Raw genomic sequence first — 19,926 nt, 5'->3', positions numbered from 1 at the left:
CTTAATGAATTTGACGCTCCAATTATTCTATAACATGCGCCAGTTGCAAAACTTCGCGTTTCCCGCGCACGCGAAAATTATTATATTTCGGAGACGCGAGGTTTTCCGAAAATTCGCGCCTTTGTGCGACTAAACAATGGAGTCGTGCGTGCAATAATTTGCATGTGCGCGACGCATGCATCAGGCTGAGTTTCGACCTTACTTGTCTTGATTCCATTTCCGACGCGACGGAGACCGCCGCGTACCGTCGAACGATGAAATAATAATACCGGTTATACTTCACTGTAATTGCCTTTCCTTTTAATGGCGCATTTCTTGATGAATCCGGAGTCGGTTTCTTCCATAGCGGGCATTCTGGCTTTTCATTCACTCGCAGCCATCCCTGCTCCGAATTTCAGTTACATCTGTCGCAGCCGCAATTTATTATTATCAGTAAAACGTAGCTCGCTCATAAATTCCGTGTAAAGCAAAGACATCATTTTAATTAATTATCAAAATATTAATGGTTTATTATTACGGTTAAATTATTAAGATGCGTAACATCGAGTCGCGAGTTGTGCCATCACAAAAAAATCTCTTCGTTGAATATTCGCCGAGGCAGCGCACACATTTTTCACGACATTCGCAGCCAAGAGAAAAGCGGCTGTGAACGCCGAGAGTGTAAAAGAGCTCGGCTTGCGCGCTAAAAATATTACGCTTGTAAATCCTATGCGCGTTTCAACTTTTCAGATATTCGGATGCTCGTGACGTCTACGGGGCTCGGTAATGAGCGGGTTTGCTCCGCGAGTTTTTGTTATAATTAGGTTGTTACCTCGCTTCCGGTATCCTGACGCTCGCGGAAACTCGGCGATTTCTCTATCAAGGCAACGGGATTTAAATTATACAATGATTTACCTAAAGCAATAAGAAGGGAACAGGATCCGAAAAGGTTTAAAAGAGCCTTGGTGCCTTATATTAAGGGAAGGGATGGAGGTGGGAGTGCAATACTAGATAGTAATATTAGATAATAAGCGTAGTTGTTATTCTAAATATTGTAAGCGTTATATTTAATGTAGCTACTGGAGCTAAATAAATCGCAATCAATCAATATCTCTCTCTCTCTCTCTCGCGCGCGCGCGCGCGCAATGTCTCCGAATAAAGATGCACACGGTGATGCATATGCACGAGCATGTTTCGCAAAGAGCAAGAGAGGGCGACGCAGAGGGATGGCGGGGAGAAAGAGAGAATAGCTGATTAGCCCTTCTTCTGACACGCGTCCCGGAAATGTCGCCTTTATTAACCGAGATAAAGAGGAAACTCTCCGACTGTCCGGCCCTTCCTTTGTCATGGTAAACAATTCCGGCTCGTCAACACGGTGGATCTTAACCCTTTTGCTGCCCTCGGGGTTTCATCTTTGTCTCTCGCATGCGAGAGGCTACGAGCATTGCCCTTTGGCGCGTTTCGTCGTCGACGATTAACGATTAACTCTGTATTCACTCGAGGAAACACTCGAATCCGTTCAAGACGAGCGAAGTAAAATAAGCTCGCTCGCGCTTTGAATTTGCTTTTGGCGGTTGGGACCGGCGGAAAATTTCTCGACTCGAAATTTCATGCGAGAGGGAAAGAGGGACAGAAAAAAAAGGAGAGAGAGAGAGAGAGAGACGGCGAGCGAGAGATACTACGCTATCGCGCGGAATACCGGCGTTCGTACATCCCCCGGGTCACTCGGCTACGATAGGTATAGATTGCGCCGTGTGTGCGCTTAAGGAAACTTCTTGTCCCCCCTGGATAAACAAACTTATCCGTCCGATCTGCTCAAGAGTGAAGGAGCGCTTCCTCCCCCGCCAGTCCGAGAGAGGGTGGCGCCCGGGAGAGATACCGGTGTTGTTGTCGTCGTCGTCGTCGTCGTCGTCGTATCGATCGCGTGACTCGATTCGGTACGCGGGACAATGCCGGTTTATGCTGACGCGCGTATCATTGTTATATGGGGTTGTTGGGCGGAAGGGCAGAGGGTGGCACGCGTTTTAGTTACCGCCCGCGCATCATAAACATTTTCCTTTCCGGAAGAGCGCGATACCGCCCGCCACCGGTGTCACGTAGCTGGCTCTCGCAAATAAAGTCTGACAAGCGCATTCGTCGTGGAATTCTCCCTCATTGGATACCCTGTACATCCCCTTCGCCTCGTACCCACGTGTGCATTCGCGAGCTGGGAAAACCGCGTCACAGTCTGGACCGGATGACGTTTATAAAAATTGCAACGCGATCTAAACTTGCCAGGAAGGTTGCGCAATGTTTTCTTGGTAATTATTGGAGCAATGTTGGCAATGTCTTTTCAGATACGATGTCCTGAAACTACGAACGTGCTAAGGACTGTCTCGGTAAACTTCGAATTGCTCCTTTTTTTCCATTTCGCGATTGATCCTTTATTCGGGATAGATCTGCAATCTTCGGTTGGCCGGAATCAATATTGATCTTTCCGAGCAGAACATTCCAGTCTGTTTCGAATTTATTCTCTTTTTCATTTTACGATTAGTCCTCTTCATTCGGGATAAATTTGCAATCTTCGATTGGTCGGGATTTATGTTGACTCTTCTGAGCGGGAGATTCCTACCTGTCGTTATTTCCAGTTGCCACATGTTTCTACGAGATGTCAGTAAACGGCTTATCTTTTTTTCCATGTCGATATTGACCGCCCGACATATAAAGTTACAAAATGAAAGTCGCTGACATCATTTTTACATTTTTTACCTGTCGTAAAATGTTGGATGGATGTTCTTCGTCCGAGCTTTGCTTTGAGTTCTTGGTGGGGATAAAATGTTGCATTATTTTGTGTCTACATACGATTATCTTCATTTCTTATGCCTTCATTTTTCGGGATTTTCGTGAAACGTCAATAGTTTATTCAGAATCGTGACTTATAAAGAGGAGCGCGCTTCACAATAAATCTCCAATATTTCAGTATCAATAATCCATCATGAGACGTCAATCATCCACTTTATGCCTTTAGCAGATTTTTAACCACAAAGATACTTTCAGAATTTCACGGTCGGCGGAGCATCTTCAACCCGCGCACATCCCGTCGATTTATAAATCTCTTCCCCCCCCCCTCTCTTTCCTCCCCCCATCCCTCCCGTATCTCCGAATGAAGAAAAACGAACAAGCATCCTGTTATCCCTTCCCGCGTAACGGCGCTCCATAAATTTTCGAGGTCTTTCATCTTGAAAATAATGATATATCTGTCCGTTCGGGAATTTTACCAGGAAAAACTCGAGACTGCGAAATCAACAGTCGTTAAGTGGATGATCACGCTCGTGGATGGGACGAATACGGCAATACAATTCCCAGTAACGTCCGTTACATTTTCCGAAGATGAAGAAAAACTGCGTCAAATAAACCGCGGACATCGTTTAAAATTGGTCACGCATAATTAATAACTTAATAATAATGTACCGCGTCGTGTATGCACGTACGTACGTATATGCACGTGTATGCATGTGTGTGTACGTGCATGTATCGCCTCGCGGGAGTGCGGTGCCGATATCCGGTGCGCTAATACTTGTGCGCACGAATTTTCGGTCGCGGTCCTCTCGACATCGCCGGGCTTTCTCTCCGGACAAGTTCCGCAAAGTGCAGGGCGCGCATATAGCTTCCCGAGCTTTGCGAGAGCTTGCGCCGCCTCGCAAGCTCGCCCTCTCACGCAGAGAGCCGCGCGCCGCGGCACGGAACACTTCGGGATAGGTTCTCATCACGGTGGCGTGCCGCCGGTCGCAGTATCGTCGTACGGTTTGAGCAAGGATCATCCATCTGTTCATCCCGACGACGACGACGACGGCGTGATATTCGATTCGCCATCCTTCTTCCGGCGGTCGATCCGCATCGTCATTCGTTCGGTTCTACGATCGAGATCTGACAGGCCGAAAATCGCCTAATTTAGCGTATTATGTGAACGATGTGGAACGATTAATAGGTCAGCGGTCGTTAACGGACGGCAGCGAATCGGGCGAGACCGCGTGACCGCGAAGTCCCGATTGTTTTGGTGCAGTGAGCGAATCGCGATCGAGAGAGGCGATCGAAGAGAACGACGATTGGTCGCGGATCGTCGGGAGGATGGACCCGGGTGCGGCGACCTCCGACAGGGATAAGGACACGAAGGGCTCCAATGCTGGCGATACCGTCGGAGTATCGTCTTTGAGAAAAGTTGACTCATAAAACGCGCTTCCGGTTCCCGGTGATTAAGGATCGATAAGCCTGCTGCAGCAGAATTATGTGATAGAATAGTGTGTCAGTGTGTCGTGTGGTCCCTTTGAAGCTCCGCAACCTGCCCCGGAAGAGACGAGCCTTGTTCCGACGCCGAGGAGGATCTTGGAGGATCGCGGCCGAACACTTTCCGATTACTCTTCCGCGTTAATTGCGCGACCTCGCGCGTTCATTAGCGAGAATTAACGTTAGCGTGCGGTTGAGTTTATTTTTACTGTATTGGATATATGAAATCAGCATCGCGTACGATTGTCACGTTAGAGTCTTGTTTTTCAATGAGTTTTCCAATGAGAAGGATTCGTCCCCAATTACATTTACTTCCGCGTTAATTATACGTTGACCCTTCGTTAGTTCCACCATTAGGTTTATTCCCGCGCTGTTTGGTCCTTTAAATTATATCACGCGACACTTGCGGCCGAATTTGTCGCTGCGTCAATAGTTGATGCACTCTAATTGTTGATCCTGATTTGTGATCCGCGATTGGCTTCTATTATTTAATTATTACGGAAATTGCGCGCAGTCTTGTTTACCAATTGGCCGTTCAATTTTTCCATTTGGAATTTCGACAGTCGCCATTCCGAGTCCGATTCGAGGCCCGTGAGGATTGAGGAACACGACCGATGTGTGTGACAGTATCGAGAGTGTTAAAAACTCGCTGAAATCATCCCTTCAATCTCGAAGTATCATCAAAATACTTCTTCATCAAAGTGCATTTCGCGAGGACAGTCTGGACAATCTGAAGCAGTCGGTGGGACCGGACGTGCATTATACTTACTGTTCCTCGCAAAACAACGAAAGTGAAAGAAATCATGTTGCAAGCTCGGTACTTGATTCAACGTGCGATAGAAAGAACCACCGTGTGAGTGACTAAGCTCGTCAGTCCGAGCGAGGACGTTACGAAGATTAACGTCGCGAGGAAGAACGCGAACCCAAGTACCGGAAGTACCGGATGAACAACGTGTCGAGCAGCATTCCCTGCAGCATATACGGTAAAGCTCTCAGGTGGCCGGACCGGCGCATTAATCGCTGCGTTGTCGGTTGTTAAATTACCTGCGGATAAGGAATTCGATTTCCGCGAACACGCGCGTATGGTGTGCGTGTGTGCGTGTGTAGTGCGGTTTAACGCTCGCGCGCATTTGCGGCGCGTTATTCGCGATGAGATCGGATGAGCCAACGCGCGCGCGGATTAAGCATTGCTAATTATCCGGGAGCCGCTGTATAATTGCCGCTAATTAATCGACGCGACTCTTCACGCTTCTCGCCCGCGCGGCCGCGATTTCCCCCGCGAGCAGCGTAGCACTTCCGCTGTCTCGGCGAGGGCTTGAGACTCGGGGCTGCGTAAATATCCTTCGACGCGACTCGGCTGTGTGAGTACACGGCTTTCCGCTCGCTGGTACGTGTAATGTAAACGTTAATCGCGCGAGATACTCAGTAAACACGCTTCAAGAATCGTCCTTCGCTAAACGGATAAGCTGCGATAAGCTCGCGAAGGCAGAACGCTCCATCGATCCTCATCGAAGCATCGACATGGCTACGAGTCGATCTGTGTACTCCGAAACCGCTTCTTTTGATAAAATCTAGAACCCGTAATAAAGATTGATAAATTACTGATAAATCAAATAAAAAATGTAATCCGATATCGGATAAACGCGAGTACGTAGCGATCGATCTTCGCGTCACACTCGAGCGCGTCTTCTCCGCGCGTTCGCCATTAATTCGCGTCGGAATCGAACCGGCAGGAGCTCCATGTATTTTTACGAGTCTCGCCTATTTTTACGTAGGTTTTCACGTGGATCTTTCTACGTTTCTGCGTTTCCTCTCGGCTTTAACCGAGAAACGTGCTCAAACGCGGAGAGCTTCCGCGTCTTCTCGGTTAACCGCGGCGCGTTAACGCGCGTCTACCGCCGGAAATCGCGTGGCGCGTTTACGTTTCGCATTCACGTTTACGAGCGCGAGGAGTGAATGCGGATAAAATTGTAGTCACGGTTTGCGCGAAATTTACCACGCGCATCGCACGTCCTTTATCGGCCGTAATGGTTTCGAGGAGATCTCACTCGCACCTGCGATCAATGAGACGCGAAATTCGACGATGCCTGTCTCTCTCGAGCGGTTTCTCGCTTGCGATTCGCGCTCGATTTGTAGCGACTTCACGAGTTTTGTTTTATTATTACGTAGCATAACGATTCCTCGCGAATAATGAGCGCGCGCGACGAATGAGAACTCGTTTTGCTCCAGCTTGTGCAGCTATTATCGGATTACGTGCATCCCGCGGGAGGAATAAACCGCCACGTGGAATTAGACACGTAAAATTGTCGCAATTGCGCCCCCGCGGGAAGACACGAGTCGTGGAAATATTAGGTGTATGCAAAAGTTTTAGTCTTTTTTCCAACGTTCTGGTATTATTATTTAAACTTTAAATGAATTCTCACTTTTTGAAGAGTCGGCGTCAAAGTTTGTAAAACATGTCATGATTTAACGATAAATATTGGGTTGTAAAAAAGTTCGTAGCATTTTCTAATAGATGGCATTAAAATGCGTGAAACTTTGTAACGTATAACTTAATCATTTATATGTACATATGCACATATTTTCTAAATGGTGACATTGTGTGTCTCTTTTAAGCACAATCAAATCGATTCAGGTTTGTTTGTTGTATATCCATTTGAAAATGGAAGAAAACAAGGTGCATTATCGATATCTTATGTTATTTTACTTTTGGAAGAGTAAAACCGCAGTGCAAGCAACCAAAAAGATATGTGACGTTTATGGAGATATTGTAGTAGCTGAAACTACTGTTCGCAAATGTTTTGCTCGATTCAAAATTGGTGATTGTAACCTTGAAGATCAGGAACGCTCAGACAAGAAAATAAAAAATGAGAAATTCTGGAAGAACGGATTCATGAAGCTATGGCAAGGATGGCAAATGGTAGTGGAAAGGAACGATGCATGTATTGAATAAATATTTATACACATATATAATTACACATACCTATATTTATACTTATACTATACATATACTATAAATACACATATAATTGTCTTGGAATCTTACTAAAAAAAACTACGAACTTTTGTTACAATCCAATATAACTTCGAGAAACAATAGTGAACGCGATGAGCAATGCAAAGCTATATATGCTTTTCGTATTCAGCAAACCATTTTGGATTTGGATTGGAAAGCTTTTTTGCAGGCGGCAAATTCACATGGCGACATGGCGCCTATCCCTTATTCCAATCGATACAGTACTTTTTAACTGAACAGTACTTTTGAGATATTTTGGCTGAAATAAAAATCTTTTTTCGCAAAGGAATTCGAAATTTAAGAAGAAGAATGATAAAAAATCATTAAAAAATGAGGGCAAATATTTTGATGAATTTTATTGCATATATTACATATATCTAAAAAACGAAAAATGACTAAAACTTTTGCATGCACTTAACAATTTTATGAATTGTTTCGGATGAGGCAATCGCCACACGAATCGCCAAATCGCCGCGAAGGGGATGAAACGCCGCGTGTGATTTTTGCTATCGTCCGTTTGCACTCGCTCGTCCGTTCATCGTTACGAGAACGCCATTGATTCCCGGCAAACTGTTTTTATCCCACCCTCATTTCAATATCGCAAAAAAGTTTTTAAACATTTTTATACGCGGCTTCTTCATCTCTCCGAACGACGCGCTTCGAGAATAATATTTTCAAGAATCCCTGGAAAGCCTTTTGAAATCCTCGAAATATCGCGCGGGCACGTGTATGTATTCCGGCAAGGTGGGAACACATTTTCATCCCGTGATATGGCATAAAAACTGCCGATTTAACGTACTCCGGTGTTTTATTCGCGCGTTGTTCTCAGGGAAATGCGATATCGTCGCGCGGTGAAAAATTTAAGCGCGGCAGAATGCAATTTGTTTGCCTATACGCGCTCTAAGAGCAGAGGGAAATATTTCTGGTTTAGTAACCATCTCTGCGTATCAGCTGGCTGTATACTCCGTTTTCATAACGGGTCGGAATTAATAAGTCCATTACGCTCAGCTGCGCAACCGCAAAAAAAGCTCTTTTTTTTTCTTTTTTTTTTAAATCGATGAGCGCATAATTTGTTTCCGATCACAACGAGCTATAAGATTCAATTACAAATATGCGTCCCACGCGTTATTATTATTATTGAAAATATCATGGCAAACAAGGCAGTTTGGACGATTATCCGCAGCACACGGTAGTCGCGCGCACCGCCTTTCAAACTACACGTTATTATATATTTATAATATATTTATTTCTGTTATTTTGCCTTTCGATATTACGAATCAAAGTAAATTTTATGACAATTTACCCATTGCTATTATATACTGCTATCATATTTGGTATTATTATCTTGCAGTATTTGCGCAGAGAGAAATCGTAATTGTAAAACAAACTAGGTCGTCTGTGCACAAAGATATGTTTATTCTCTATTACGTTGCAAGGATTCACATAACGATCACGCAGTAATCGCGCAGGTAATTCTCTCTCTCTCTCTCTCTCTCTCTCTCTCTCTCATTCGAGTTTATTTATTTATTTATTGATCATGAGTATGATCGGGGAATCGTCGAACAAGACCGCCTTATTGAATGCCAAGCGCTTTAATTTGACAGTTTCGATAAATGTTTACAATTAGCTGTGCATTCACGTTCACTGAACATTTCTTGCTAGCTAGTTGTCAAACGTTAATTTATAATAAAGAATTTTGCGGATTCGTGTACGCAACTTTCAATTACGTTCGTGATTGTTATTTCGATTGTTCGTTTTCCATAAATGTTATTCGCACGCACACGATTTTTGTGTACGTACTAAATTTCGCGTGTGGATTATCGCGTTTATTTGTTCAGAGTAACTATAATACTAGTGCCGGTAATCTGCTATAAAGCAACGTAATATTTGCACCGCGTCGCGTACAATGTGCGGCAACCCCTTGCAATCTTTCCAGCGTGTTTCCGCGGACAAGTCCATTCTTGAGAAATATAAATATCTCAAGCAAAAGTCAACGCGCGCAACTGTCCCCATTATTCAATCTGGTCCATCACGACTCGGAAATCGAAAATTATTTTTTCAGCACGAAAACATCAATTTCCGTAAATTTGTTTTTAAATTTATAAAATGCGCTTTGCACGACACGTATTAGATGCATGCAAAAGTTTTAGTTTTTTTCAGCGTTCTGGAATTATTATTTGAATTTGAAATACTCGCTTTTTCACGTTTTTGAAGAGTTGACATCGAGATTTGTTAATACGGCATATGTCATGATTTAACGATAAATGTAACTTCGAAAAACAATAGTGAACGCGATGAGCAATGGAAAGCTATATACAGTGCTGGCAAAAAGTTCCGGAACGGTTTAAAATCTTGGAAAATAATGATTTAGTGGAAAAAGGTTTCAAACAAAAAGCATAGGGCTTAAAAAATCTATTAGATGATGATATCTATTTGACCTTGGTATGACCTTGGAAAGCCCGGTCATGGTCAATATAAAAATCTTAAATGGAAACCCCTATTTTTTATTACATATTCTTGTAGCTTAGCTCAAGAGTTTTTCGAAACGCTATAATAAATTTTTTTCTCTTACGTACTTTTTGACTTATAAGGCTTGAAGGTTACACAGTACCGCCGGCATTAGAATTACCCAAGGTGTACCGCGTGGAGGTTGCACGGTCGGATTTACACCTCTTTTGTGTGTGTGTGTGTGTATGAGTGTGCGTGTGTCGCGTGCGTGTGTGTGTGCGTGCGTGTATGAGTGTGTGTGTGTGTGTGTTCTTCATAAAACTAACTTCACAAAAATAGTTTATACTCGTATGTACGAACAACGACATTACACACACACGCACACACACACGCGCGTGCGCACACGCACACACACACACACACAAAAGAGATATAAATCCGACCGTGCAACCTCCATGCGGTACACCTTGAGTAATTCTAATGCCGGCGGTACTGTGTAACCTTCAAGCCTTATAAGTCAAAAAATACGTAAGAGAAAAAACATTTATTATAGCGTTTCGAAAAGCTCTCGAGCTAAGCTACAAGAATATGTAATAAAAAATAGGGGTTTCCATTTAAGATTTTTATGTTGACCGTGACCGGGTTTTCCAAGGTCATACCAAGGTCAAATAGATATCATCATCTAATAGATTTTTTTAAGCCCTATGCTTTTTGTTTGAAACATTTTTCCACTAAATCATTATTTTCCAAGATTTTAAACCGTTCCGGAACTTTTTGCCAGCACTGTATGCTTTTCATATTCAGCACATCATTTTCAACTTGAACTGGAAAGTTTTTTTCCGCATGTGGCATATTTATCCAACTTGGTGTCTTCGAATTACCATTTCTTCCAATCAATGCAGTACTTTTTAATTGTATTAATATTATATAAGGAAGGATATATTATTAATCGATCATAACTGGCAATAACTGGGGTTTTTAATTGTTTAATTGATTCTATTAAATGTGAGGTTGCCTTTCAGCAAAAATTCTGCGTTTTAAGACAGACGAATCCTGTTGGCGCGCAGAAACTCGGATTTGAATGAAAAATGATACTCCTTAGTATTAATTAAGACGTACCATCTATGTCTAACAATTTGCGGATTAAGACTGACCATCTTGTCGAATTATTGCCAGTTATGATCGATTAATAATACATCCTTCCTTGTTAATATTCCTCTGGCGAATCATAGTAAAAGTATTAATATTATATATATAAAATATATAATATATAATAATATTTTCGAGACATGACTAACAATAAAATACGAAGAAACTTTTTTCGCAAATGAATTCAAATATCACCCAAAACATGGCAGAAAATCGTAAAAGATTGGGAGTATTAATATTTTGATGAATGCATTGTAGTGTATACATTATGCACCTAAAGTGAAAACGTGATTAAACGTGACCTAAAGCAAAAAGTGACTAAAACTAAATGCTAGCTATACACGTTGGCCCAACCAACGTCAACTCCCAACGTAGACCAATGCAGCCGAATGTCAATGCAGACAAATGCTGTCGTCTACACGTTCACCAACGTTCGTACAAATCTTCAAAAAGCGGCCAAAAAGTTGAAAATTATGAAGCATATTGAGCGATGTTGGATCAACGCTCCCACTACACATTGGAGCGTTGGTCCAACGTCTTTTGACTCGTGCCACAAAGACCGACAGCGATCCGAACAGTAGCTAACGTAGGCGAGCATGGGCCAATGCAGAGCAACTATCCCTACACACGTTGGCGTTCGGATAAGTTGGACCAACGTGTATAGCATAAACATACATCTAATACATTTAATACACTATACTTATATAGTACTTATATATGTACTTGATAAGCTATCATAAAACATGAATTACTGTCACGAGTAGATGTTGCACTGTGCGCGAATCCACATTGCAAGTTATGATCACGTGCAAGGAAAAATATGTAAAAGTTTGCGAAGAGCTGTCAACGATCCCTATAAATCGAGAGTTGTTTCACGTTGAGCAATGATTCATCCCCGAAAGTACCTCGCGTGTTGCAAGCTTGTCTCGTTTGCTCTCATCACGAGAGCAATTTTGATGGTTGCGGAGCGGTCCCTGGAACGGGCCGGATGATATTCATGGGCTTATTCTCGCTCCTTCCCATTCTAGAGACACTCTGAATCAAAGACTGGCCGTAAAAAGATCACTTGGTCCACCATTTTTCAACAATTCCCGTTGAGTTTTAATTATAAAAATATATTAATTACTTTAATCTGAAATTGTAACACGATTTTAAAGAAGCAAACGTTTTTGTTCTGCTTCAGATTTTATTAGTTTATTATTATTATATCATTATTCAAAATATAATTTTATGATTAATATATTATATTAACGAGATTAATGAGATTTATTATCTTATTAATATACATTTAGTTAAATGCAGAATGCATAGTGTTAGTAAATTGCACGGATCTGGTAAATAAGTATTGCAATAAAATTTTTGACCCTACTGATTTTAAACAACTATTACACTCTTTACATATTTTCGTAATAGAGTTTAAAATATATCCAGCAAAGTTGTATAAAGAATTTAATTCAAGATTTGTCATCTTTACAATAGAATTGTTATTAAAATGTGATATATTCTTTACGTTTGGTATATTATTTATAAATTATACGTAACGTGTGATGTCTATCGGTCGTCATACGTTGTAAGTTAGTCATACTTATTATAAATTAGATGTTATTAGTTATTATAAATTAGATTAGAGATGATGAGATAGTGTATATTTCTTTCTTTCTCGTAGGATTTTGTAGAAACATGTCGGACTGATGATGTTGGCCAATTTCTGATTAGAATGTCTCTATCCCATTCCGTCGAAGTGAGACACACCGCAAAAATTAAAATCGCGAATAATGAGTTAATTTTTTTTATTATCTCCCAGAATATTTACAATCTGTCGTGATGACATTAAGTAAATCGAATAATTCAAAGGAACATGTAGGTATATTCTCACAAGTAACACTACCCAAGTGCCACTCGCTAATTTTCTTGGAACTTTGCACACACGTAGTACATTGAAAAACATTAGACACGTGTCTTTTTATTTGTGCTAACAACAACGCATTTTAAGGTTAGAAAACGCATTCAAAAATTTAACACTATAGCACAATGGTAACTAACGCTACTCCTGAGCGTTATTCTCTTACAGCTTTTACGACATTACTCTATTATGATTTCATTGTCTGAATGTTTGACATTAATTTTACGAAATTCGAAATGGCAAATTTAAAATCGCGGACCGAAATCGCAGAATTTGCAAACCTTTTATTCAAAGTCAGTTTCGAAGAAGTGTTTTAGACCCGTGATTACGATTTTGGTAACAGTTATATCAATCTAGAGGAATTTTGTCAAACTACTATTAACATTGTAAACAGTGACCTCGAAAACCACCACAAACATGGTCTTTGAAACTAATTTAAAACAATTGGAATTTGGGTCCGCCATTTTGGATGCACCATATTGAATTTGCCATTTTTCATCCGCCACCTCTAGATTGATATAACTGTTACCAAAATCGTAATCATGGGTCTAAAACACTTCTTCGAAACTGACTTTGAATAAAAGTTTTGAAAATTCTGCGATTTCAGTCCGCGATTTTGAATCTGCCATTCCGAATCTCGTAAAATTAATGCCAAACATTCAGACAATGAAATCATAATAGAATAATGTCATAAAAGCTGTAAGAGAATAACGTTCAGGAGTAGCGTTAGTTACCATTGTGCTATAGTGTTAAATAAGGATGTTAAAAAAGTGCCGATTTCTGCCCAAAAAGGTGTAAGTAAAAGGGATAGTATTTTTTATAGATTTTGACCTCCTTAATACGATAAAACAATTGAAAAGTGTATGGGCGTTAGGGAACACCTTGAAAATTGAGCTTGAAGATGATATATTCAGAAATTCGGATGATGTATGGAGTCACAACAAAATACATCCGTGTGAGTTTTTTGAGGAAAGGGGACGGGCGAAAAGGAGATGTGTTTGTAATAATCAGTAATCAGTGATCAGTGAAAGAACAAAACAAAAAAAATAGAAAAATGGACCCAACATCTCGTCGCATCCTCCTTGCGGTTCCGGGTTCGGCAGAGAATGAGATTATTCCTTCTTTCCCCGTACTCAGTTACTTACGCTTTCGCTCACAAATGCACACAAAACATATTTTTATTTCCCTCTGCCTCCTTCCTCCCAAAAAACTCACACGGACGTATTTTGTCCTGGCTCCATATATCATCCGAATTTCTAAATATACCATGTTTAAACTCAATTTTCAAGGTGTTCCCTAACGCTCACGCATTTTTCAATTGCTTTATAGTATTCAGGAGGTCAAAATCTATAAAAAAAAACACTATCCCTTTTACTTACACCTTTTTGGGCAGAAATCGGCACTTTTTTAACATCCTCCTTTTCGAATGCGTTTTCTAACCTTAAAATGCGTTGTTAGCACAAATAAAAAGACACGGGTCTGATGTTTTTCGATGTACTACATGTGTGCAAAGTTTCAAGAAAATCGGCGAGTGGCACTTGGGTAGTGTTACTTGTTAGTGAAATATACCCTTAGCATTTACAATCTTACTATAATTGTGTTTCTAGCTACTGGATTAGAGAATATTAATTACATTTATTTGAATCTATTTAAGGAATCTAACGGTTTAAATCGCTTTAATCTACGTTTATCCCATTTTTCTGTAAGAAGTTTGTTTGCTAGTTGATTTAGATGAGAGTCCAATCTGTCGACATACGTGGCAGCATATCTCGTTATTACTTCTTTTACGGTTTCGACACTACGCATACAGCACGAAAAGATTGCATATATATTGCAGGAATCTTCCACCGCAACGTAGCAACATTGCAAATTCACTGCGAAATGTTTCTGCAGCATTGCTATGGGATTGTAGGAATGTGAAAATGTCCGCTTTTCGGAACATTGCAACGAAACGTCATAATAATATTGCAATGTAATGAATTTGCAATAATTATAATTATTCATTATTATATACTTTAAATATTTTTATTTATATAACTTCAATATTTTTATTTATTAACATAAATAGACAATTATATGTAATATAACAATAGTAATAAAAAATGAATTAAACATTTTCTCTATTTTTGTTATAAAAAAAGTAACTGTTCTTTATAAAAAAAAACTTAAAAATCCTCTTCTTGAGATATTATTTTTCCTTTAATTATGTTAAAATATTTTTCCTTTAATTAAATAATTGAATTTTCTTCGTTTTTGTTTGCATGTTGCCTGTAAAAATAAAATAGGAATTAAAATTCATATATTAGCATAAAATTACATAAAAATATACATACTGCAAGTATGTATAGAATTATATGTAAAATGACATACTTTGATCTCTCAATCCTAACCGGAGCTTGAGCAAGCCACTTGGAAATGCATTCAGCAATTTCTGCATCAATGGAATGATTGTGTATTTCACGAACAGCTTCTATAACAGAAAAAGTTATTAAAACTTTACAACTATTAATATGCAGTTTTCTAATGAATTTCCATAATTTTGAGGTTATAGTGATATAAACCGTGAGATAAGCAAATAGAGTGATTCTCTATTATAATTAATAGATACAAGATTAACAGCACACAAGTGCTATAATTAGACATAATATTATAAAAAAGTACTTACCTTTTTCTTTTACGTAACTACTTTCTTTCAGAATGATGCTCGCGTCGTACAACCACCATGTTCTTTAGATAGTCGAAAGAGACAAACACCGCATGCACATATATATTACCGAGCTCAGATTCTGGTCATCACACATTATTGGTCGAATAGATTTGGACGAATCTCGTTAGGATAGGAAGACTCCAATGTTTTAATAAAATGAATTATTAATATTAATTAATTACAAATTTTGATTGTGCAATGTTTCCGAAATATTAATGTCATGTTGCTACAAGTGTGCTGGTATTTTGCGGATATATATCTCTGCAATGTCTTTGTACTGTTGCATTGCAATTTGCAACGTTGCAACGTTGTTGCAATGTTGGTGCAAGCTTCTGTGCTGTATGGGTAAGGTCGTATAATTTCGTTTGTTACAAACCATAGCACGTCCACTATTGTTCTTAAAACTTTGGATAATGAGTTAATTTGAGCACACGATTAGTTAACTTCGCGTTTTTTTACTTATGCCGTGCAAAAAATGCGAGCAGTTGCGCGCAAAACTGCTTCTAATTTTATTATGTAATTTGTCCTTCTTTAGTAGATGGTCCCTAGTGGTAAAATTGCGATATGATTGTATTAATTATTGTTATAAAGTACAAACTTTTCAAGTTCTCCCCCGACCGTGGTAATCTCGTTTGTACTACGATCATTCAATTATTTTCATTTGCACTTGTTGGATCATCTTTTTGTGGAAGAAGGGCTGTTAAAAATATTATTTTCAGTGTACAGTAATCATTAATTAATCAGATCGTTATTACGCTATTATGTCCTTTCAGGAGAAAAAAGTGGAACAACTTTCTCAACTTAAAAATTTATAATATATATATATAATATTGTTTTAGAAATGCAAGACCTTGGCCATCTTTTCCATATGCCAGAGAGAGACCACACAGTACAAAATTAGATAAACAGTTTTAAAATTAACATAAAAGTAAACAAAAGAGGGGAAAGAATTCTAGACTAAAATTAAATCTAAGAGCACACTACTTATATTTTTAGAAAAAAGATTTTGACAAAAATTGCTAATAAATGTCTTTTAGATCCTTTTCTTCCACGACTACTACCTACTTTAGGTATTTGTTCGGCATCTGAAAAGGAGAGGAAAATGTTATGGTAAAATATAATAATAATAATTCCACGGGTATCCAACTATAATATTTCGAATATTGTCATCTGCTATAGTCATTTTTCTCGCTTATCTGAGAGAGATAACCATAATACCTCATAAAACTAACGGGTGTGAGTGGGAACTGTATGACGTCAACTACACGCGGAGAGTTCTAAATAAAATCTTGTTTGTCAGTTTATGCCACATATTTTTGATACTCATGCAGAAATACGAACAAATGTTCAAAAAGCAATAAAGTTTAAAATGGAAATATTATATTTTCACAATTATGATGTTTTTTTCTGCAAAATCTTCTGTTGCAAACACAATTACAGCTCACCACAGACTGAGTGATAACACAGCTGTACAGCCAGTAGCGAAATTAGAGCGATTAGTCATCTCTCTTGCGGCCATCTATCCCGAAATTATCATGTAATATCATGTAATAATGCACACATACTGATTTGTATTATTTTTAAGAAAATTTCTAATAAAAAACTAATTCCTCGAATACAGATGCAAATTCCGCCGTCACAAATGAAGAATGCCTTAATATGATTATCATGGGAGCTGCGAAAATTCTGATTCCACTAGACGCGCGTTTCGCCAGAGCAGCAGAATTTTCGGAGAGCCGGGGTATCAAAACTAAAATAACGGACTGCTCCTCGCGCCGCCCGGAACTGAACGCGAGCTCGCACGCGTAGAATACTTGGATGCAGCCTTCATTATTCCACGCCTGCTTACGTCGTTTACAAGAATGCGGAATCTTCGCTGAGGCCGCGCGATTCGCGAAACTTCGTCGACAAAGTGCATTCCGAAAATTCCATCCTGCGGAAATTTCGATACGCGCGCGGGAGAAGGCAGAAAAGAGACAGTACCACTTTTCGTGATCGGAACGGACGGGATGGGAGGGATGCTGGTCTAATCGCCATTACGACGCACGCGAGGAGTTAATTAGGTCCTAAAGTAATCCTTTGTTCCATTTTAAATAATAAGACTGCGGCTGTAACGGAGTCTGATTAACAAAGGCGCGAATTATGTTAATGCGCAACTAATCGCGAAATATCGTGCCGTCGCCGAAGCGAAATCGGTATTGTCGAGCGTTTATTATTACTGTTATTATTGTTATGTTGTTGTCGTTGTATCATTATTGCGCGCGAAACAATCTAGAAAATGCACAATCAGGGATAATTAAATCATTAGACTATTGAATTATATTATATATGAACAATTAAGTTATTATTATAAATTATTCACGACGATTAAATGTACAGGATGTATCATATCATAACAAATAACGATGTATGTTTTGTAGAGACATTCGTTCGATACATGAAATGAGTTTCCGCAGATGATTTTTATAATACATAACGCACAGCATATCTTTCTGCTTTTAATAAAGCCGAAAATTCATTCGAATCGCTCGCAGTTCCGCTGGGGGATTAAGAAGCGCGGGGGATTAATTAACGGAACCGCGGCCGGGTTTCGAGAGAGATTAAACCGTGCGCGGAACTACGACGGAGCTCTAAAGCCGTCGAAGGCGAGGCTCGACGATTTTCGTTCCGGAATAACTGTTTATATACGGAAAACTTGTTTTTCAGCAGCAGGTTAAGAGGCGGCCGTAAACAGGGACAGATTTACGACACCGCGCGAGATGCACTCGTCTTCTTTGCATATCTAATATCGAGTTGCGACCGCACGAAACGCGCGAACGAGCGTGGTCGCGTAAATTTTCGGGAGCTTGAAGCCGGCGAGGCCGTTACGCAGGTTTGCGGCTTCCTCGTCATAAAATCGCGCTAATCCGCGCGCGGCAGCCCTCGGCGTTAACGTTTAATAGGACTTAGTACGTAGATCGTTTGCGCAAGTGTCGCGACGAAATCGCGCAATTATCGAACATTGCGCTACGAAGAAAGGGATTTATTTATCCTTTATATGACTGGAAATTTTATTTCTGTCTCTTTTGTTTGTCTGATTTTTGGGAAAATAATTCCCTCCGTTGCTCGTAAAACGCGCGAATCATCGTAGACCTTGCATCACGCTGCGTTAGAGTTCGGCGCGGAATTCCGGAATTTCGTGAGAAACTGAAGGAGCGATTTTTCCCTTTTTCCTCCAGGTTTCGCCAGGTTTACGAGATAGCTACTTGCGCTCGTTAATCACTCTGCCGCGCCTCGCGAGTCGAACGATTCGCGTAACGGAAAACGCCGATAATTAAAGCCGCGGCGGATAAATGCTAAAGGACTGGAAATACTCGCGCTCGGTCCTTGAAATGTGGACTCTCCACTCCGCTGTGTACACGTGCTCTTTAATTAAAGCTATCTGCTCGTCTTCCAGCGCCGATAAATAATTGTTTTGCGAAAGCAGTCGACGGCGGATGGTTACGCTTGCTCGCGCCGCCTTTAATTCGCGCTTGCGCCATTACTTCTAATTCGCTCTATGTACAACGCCGAATTCGTCGACCTGGCCGGATGTATCGCAGATGGGTGGATGGTAGGCGCGGAAGGAAAGCGGGAGAGAGGGAAACGAGAGAACTAATTCCGCTTTTAATTCCTTGAGATTTCGAACCCGCCGCCGAAGAGGGTGTCGAATCGATCGCGCGCTGCCATTTTGCCTCGTATCGAGCTCGCTGTAATTAAAAGTGATTCCAGGCTGCGCGTTGCCGCCTTTTTTCACAATAAAATTGCAGCTGGTTCACGATTGCATGATTGCACCGACGTTTGTACGTCCGATGTGTTTCTACACGCGGTTCCCGAAGAAGCATGCTGTCCGTTTTATAACGGATTTAAGCTTGACAGATGCTGCACGTCTTTGATAAGCTCGCTCAACTCGAGTCTTAACTTATCTTTCAATTAAAATCCAGTACGGTTGCGAAATAATCATTTAACTTCAATTTTCATGAAAGATAAAAAATGTGGAATCAAAATAACCTGCGACTAGCAGCAACGGTAATATTTAATAATATTTAATAATAGACGGATGGAAATATACACGGATCTTATGACGCTTAATTAAAACTACAGCATTGTATACATGTAGATTAAAAATACAGGAAATGCGATACATGAATAAAAAGAAAGTAATAATGTTTCGTTATTATGAAAGAAATTATTTCGAGTTCGAAATGGAACTCGCAGACGGTATTTGCGAATAAAATTGAGGTAAATGTTAAAATTAAGAGCGACCTCAATTTCCGACTTCCGATTTCAATGACTTTGACATATGTTATATTAAAGTTTTAACTCTTCATTTTTTAAAAAGAGTTTTTTTAAAAAGAGAAGAGTTTATTAACAAAATAAATCAGTCAGGTTGCTCCTAATAATGATATAATATTTAGTTGACGAGCAGTTGATGACACGAAC

General features: G+C 40.1%; 1 protein-coding gene across 5 annotated transcripts in view; it reads left to right on the top strand.

Moving 5' to 3' along the window:
• LOC105283632 (cysteine-rich venom protein) overlaps positions 1-19,926 on the top strand; it is a 75,619-nt gene that overhangs the window by 2,701 nt on the left and 52,992 nt on the right. Inside the window, exons 1-2 of one of the 5 annotated variants that reach the window (XM_011346572.3) lie at positions 3,670-4,423; positions 4,806-5,225. The exons of 1 other annotated variant lie outside the window; for it this stretch is intronic. The gene's annotated coding sequence lies outside the window, so the exon portion shown is untranslated. Of the gene's footprint in view, positions 1-3,669; positions 5,226-19,926 lie in introns of those variants that run through there. 3 more of the 5 variants (XM_011346580.3, XM_011346565.3, XM_011346555.3) reach the window with 3 other exon arrangements.

The sequence above is a fragment of the Ooceraea biroi genome, chromosome 10 (genome assembly GCF_003672135.1).
Source record: "Ooceraea biroi isolate clonal line C1 chromosome 10, Obir_v5.4, whole genome shotgun sequence".
Classification (NCBI taxonomy): Eukaryota; Metazoa; Arthropoda; class Insecta; order Hymenoptera; family Formicidae; genus Ooceraea; species Ooceraea biroi.
Note: the sequence above shows the minus strand (reverse complement) of the source record. Positions and strands in the feature narration are given on the sequence as shown.